Below are 5,759 nucleotides of genomic sequence, written 5' to 3'. Positions count from 1 at the left end.
TGGGCTTGATTTGTTCTTTTTCTGGAAATTTGAAGTTCCACATTACATCATAGGTGTGAGTTCCTTCTATTTTCCTGATGTGAGAGTTCACTGTTATTATTTTTTCTCTTATGACTGTTTGCACTGCATCCCATAAGTTCCAGCATGTTGTATCAGCGTTATTATTTAATTGTAGATACTGTTTAATCTCTTATTTTATCTATGACCCATCAATTGTTCAGTAGGGTGTTAATTTTCACATGTTTACGGAGTTTTTGCAGTTTATTTTGCCATTGATTTCCAATTTCATTGCGCTAAGATCAGATAACATGCATGGGATAATTTCAGTGCTTTGCATTTACTTAAGCATGCCCTGTGAGCTTAATATAGGATCTACTTTTGAGAAGGTCTTATGTGCTGCTGAGAAGAGTGTGTGTTCTGATTTGGTGAACCTGCCCTTGTTCTCAGAATGATTTTTATCTTCCAAATATAATTTCTGTACAAACTGCTTTGGAGCTAATACAAAAAGAAAACTCAACATTTCATGTGTGGTGGGCTTATTTTAATTACTTTTCTCTCAGATGTTTTTAAATTTAAGATATTAATTTAAACTAAGGAGAAAAATTAATTAAAAACTTAACAGCATTGATATTTCACTTTGCAATTTTATTTACTAGGCATAAAATTAACTCTGTTACATGGCTTGAGGAATTTGCAAATTAACATGTTAAAATTTTAAAAGCTAGAAAATTACATTGGAAAGCATGTGAATAAAAACATATGAATAAATGTGATTATGCACAAAATAACAACTTTAGTTAGAAAAACAGCAAGAGTCAGAGAAACATTTAACATACAACTGATTGCTAGCTCACTAGCGCATGAGGAGTTGTATGAGTCTATACCTTATTCCACCAAGAATGTAACAAGCTTATTTTATGTTTTTTAAATTTATGTTTCAAAATCAGTAACCAGAGTTGAACACTATTATAAGGCTGTTATACCATTTCTGTTAAAACCACCAAAACAGTGCAGATAAAGGTAAAAATGGTAAATTTGTGAAATTACATATTTTGCCGATTGAACATTCCTTGAATTCACTTATAGTGAACTGATTTATGAACTGTATATTAGGCAAATTATCTATTTCAGAAAACTGAATATTGGCCAATTTACCTGATTTAACCAAAGCTTCAGCTAGTAAGCAGGGCCCACGCACCCTTCGCAGGACGTATGAACTGCATTACAATCTCTCTGCAGAGACTGCAGCTCTGAAACAGAGTGATGCAATTTCGGATGAAGGGACAAGCACTAGCTTCAGTGAGGAAGGAGGGAAGCAAATTGCTACCCTGTATATAATTCAGTGATTCCACTAGTGTGCGCAGCTCCTTCAGCACTGCCCAGGAAACTGCCGGAAAGGCAAATGCTCCACGTACAGCTCAAAGCTCCTGAGTCAGCAGCGCGGGCGTGAGCATGAGCAGCACACATTTCTCTGCACGCACAGCTTCCCCCACGAGTGCCTCAAATCTCCAAGTTAGTCTTTCTGAGCAGAGAACAGAGGCGCCGGGGACCAGGATGGAAAAGAAACTTCATAGTACAAAGTGGTCAATCTCTGCACTTGTGAATTGGTTTTCTTGGACACAGTTAATTAAAAAAAAGTAGATGTAGGGAAAAAAAACTATAAGCCTAAAGCTCCAAAACCATTCAAAACTATTATTTATGTATTTTTCATGTATAGTTACTTCCTTTATATAGTTGTTTTGTGGTTTAAATAGAAGAAAATTAAAAATCAAGGCAAGGAGAAAAAATATTCTTAAGTATTTTCTGCATCATCCCTAAAGTGAACATATTACATCTGAGAAGAGACACCAGTTCCCACTGTGATGTGCACGTCACTGTCAGGAGCTTGAAACCAACAAAGCAATACATGGTTATCTTAACCATCATACATGATTTTTCTAAATCTATCTCCACATGCTTTTAGAAATGTCTATGCAAGATAGGAAAGTATTTAAAATGTATCCGCGTGGGTATCCACAGGCCATAATATTTTAAGGAGTATGAGGTACATGTAACATGTCCCCTCTGCACTGGATGAGCGTGGCGTTGTCCCCATTTGTGCTTACACAGACAAACTTCAATCAAGCCCCTGAAGCCAAAGGTTTTGGTTCATTCTATTTTTTGAACTTGCAATAAATCTTTCAAAAAGTTTGAAATATACTCTGTCAACCTATCCAGCCTTTCTAACCAGAGCCCAGGCCCGGCGTGTGTGTGGGTCCAGCTTCACACTCTCCAGAACCTCCTCCATCAGACAGGCCTGGTGGGGAACCCTGCAGCAGAACTCCCTGCAGAGAGGCTAGAGGCCAGGCCCACCCAACTAATCCAGGAGCTGAACATCTTGCCAGAGGGACACAGTGTGTTCACTTCCATGGGCTGCAGCAGGAAGAAGCTGAGCACAGCAGCCAGACCCAAGCCAGGCCATCAGGATAAGCTCAAACTTGGTAAATCCAGACCCAGTAAGCTGAGACACTTGGCTAGACCTAGATGTATAAGAGCATCCTCCCTCTTTCTCTGTTGATTGAGAGAGGGGGCAACAGGTAACTGGGGTGAACCAGTCAGCCTGGAAGACCCATGTACATCAAGGGGAGGTGATCAGAGAGAACTTAGGGGAACTAGTTTAAATACAAATTCCCGCTCTTGTGGTCTAAAATACAAATCCATCAGCTACAAAAGTTTTCAACTGCTAAATATCACTACCCATTATTAGTGTTGCTAATTGTAGTTCTGCACATACAAAACCGTAACTGCCTTAACCATGTAATCTCTCTTGGGTAAGAATTTTGATAAGTGCTAAGGTAGTAACTGCATGAAAGCTCCACACCAAAGAGGACAGTGCTATCCAACTTGACGAAGAGAAGGAGCAAAATGCATTCTCAGGCCCTGAGCCCACCCGGAACAAATGCAGGAAACACTAGCATAGAAGAATTGGAAATCACACAGCTGAACTCTCTGTGTTAATAGCATCTGAAGTAAAGAAACAACGGCGGAAAGGTATAGAAGAAATCAGATCAGAAAAAATCCCTGAAGTAAAAAACCAGAAATGATAACTATAATGAAAGAATTACTAAGTGCTTCTAAAGAAGACACTGATAAAAAAAATAGAGAATAGAAAAATGATGGAATCCTTAAGTGAGTAAGATAAGAAATAAATAGAATGCATGAAGCAGATTCAAAGAGATATACAAAAAATTAAAGCCTCAATCACAAGCCGGTAAACCGTTTGAATGAAAGTGAAGATAGAATTTCAGATCTCAAAGACACCATTGCAGCTAGTGAAAAGGTAAGAAAAGATCTCTTAAAAGCAACTAGAATGCAGGAAAAAATAATTCAACATCTGCAAGATGATGCAAAGATGAACAACGTGAGACTAATAGGCATCAAGGAGAAGGAAGGAGCCAATATAAATGATATAAAAAGAATATGGGCAGAAGTAATAGCAGAAAACTTCCCAAATATGGGACAACAATCTGACATTCAGGTAACTGAAGCATACAGAACTCCAAATAGCTAAACCCAAATAGGATTTTTTTTTCCTCCAAATGCCTGCAGGGCAGATTTGCCTGGTTTGAGTTGTGGGGATTGAACCACAGCAATCTGAGCCTGACTGCTTTGTTGAAGCAGCCACTTAAAGAACTTAGCTAAGGGGCAGGCCCCCTAGCTAACCCAAATAAAACACACCCAGATATGTAATAAGATCCCAGAAATCTGGAACAACAACAATATACTAAAAACCACTAGAGAAAAGAAAAAGATCACATTTAAAGGAAAACTCATCAGAATAACAGCAGATTTCTCTTCACAAACCATCAAGTCAAGAAGAGCATGGAGCAGAGTAGTTCAAGTCCTCCAAGAAAACAAGTTCCAGCCTGGACTGCTTTACCCATGAATTGTTTCTGGCCAGAAAAAAATAATAGGAGCAAGTTTTATTCCTTCACTATAGACAATTATAAATGAATAATATTTATGAAATAACCTTGTTTAGACACTGGACACCAGCCATTGCAAAACAGTGAAGCTTTAAAAGGAGGCAAGTGGTGAGATGAAGTGCCCAGTCCCCCAGACTTCTGTCTGCAGAGCTCCTGGGCCTTGCTACAGAAAGGGCAGCTCATGAAAGGACCCTTGAGCTGTGCTTGACCTGAGGAAACCAAGTGGAGACTGGTGAATTCAGAGCAGGAGCAAGTACGAGGCAGAGACAGAGGTGACTGCTACAGAGAGAACAGGAACTGACACTCCAGGAAGGGTTTTCCCCATGTCCTCAGTGGAGCATGTCTCTTAACACATGTGTGTGAGGTAATTATGAAAGGCTGGCAAAATAATTCCTGAGGTCACACCCAGCAGGGGATAAGTCAAGGCCTAGCAGGAAGGAGCCAGCCATTTTTAACATGTGGCATATTCATATTCTCAAACTTGGATTCTCCCACTCCAAGAGACAAGTTGGTCCCAGTACAAAGTCCAGGAAATGCCAGCATCCTGTTGACTTCATTCAACATTGAACTGAATGTCATTCAGGGCATTCAAGTAAGAAGGAAACAGAAGCACACTGACAGGAAGGAAGGGGAATTGCATTTATTTTTCAGTAACATGAGACTCTATGCAGAAAACATTAAGAAATCTGCAAAATCTTTACTGGAATGAATTATAGAGTTTGACAAAATTTCCAAAGTCAAGAAAAAGGCAATTATATTTCTGTAAAATACATAAGCAAAAAAATATTAAAATTCTACCCTTTACAATAAAATCAAAAAATTTTACACAGTTATCAATAACTCTGACAAAATATGCCTAAGACCTGTATACTACACCATTACTAAAAGAAAACTTAGAGATATTAAAAAAAAGAGATACATCAACTTCATAAATGAAGTCAATTATTGGTAAGATTTCATCCTTCCCAAATTGATGTGTACATTCATAGCAATCTCAATTATAATTCTAACAGGTTTCTGATAGAAATTGACCATCTGACTATAAAATTTATATGTAAATGCATAAGACCTAGAAAAGCCAAAACATTTTTCTTAAGAAGAACAAAGCTTGAGGACTTGTGGTATGTGATTGCAAGTATATTATGAAACTACATTAATCAAGACGGGCGATATTGACATAAAGATCGACATATAATTTAATGCCACCAAGTAGAGCCCAGAAAGAGATTCATACATGTGTGGCCCACTGAGCTCCACAGAGTGCCAAGGAAATCAATGGAGAGGGGATCATCTTTTTCAGTAAACTGGGCTAGCAAATTGGTAGCTGTATCATAAAAACTAGACCTCATTCATTCCCTGATACCATGCTAAAGTACAAGGGGAAAAAAGTTAGTAAAACCTAAAAGTGAATCAGACTAAAACACTGGAGCTAAAATTGTAGAAGAAATCACAGGAAAAACTCTTGGTAGCTTTGTATTTGACAATATTTTAAATCATACACAAAAAAAATGCTAAGGAAAAAATAAACTGCTCCTTCTATAGTACTAGCACGAAAATGAAGGAGCAAATTGCAGGCGTTGCAAACCCAACGTCTGGTCACAAGGCAGCATGTGCCCAGTCTGCAGGCTCATGCAGGCTTTGGTGGCATCTTGCCCAGGCCCCACGGGAAGGAGGAGGTGGCCCAGCCCCAGCAAGAGCACATCAGGCCCCCCAGTCGCGAACACTGGCAGCTCAGAGCCCAAGGCTGGCGCAGGCTCTCCCAATAAGGGTCGCAGTGGAGGTGTCGCAGGGGCC

The sequence above is a fragment of the Octodon degus genome, unplaced genomic scaffold (assembly GCF_000260255.1).
Source record: "Octodon degus isolate 3935 unplaced genomic scaffold, OctDeg1.0 scaffold00228, whole genome shotgun sequence".
NCBI lineage: Eukaryota > Metazoa > Chordata > Mammalia > Rodentia > Octodontidae > Octodon > Octodon degus.
This window is presented reverse-complemented; position numbering follows the sequence as displayed.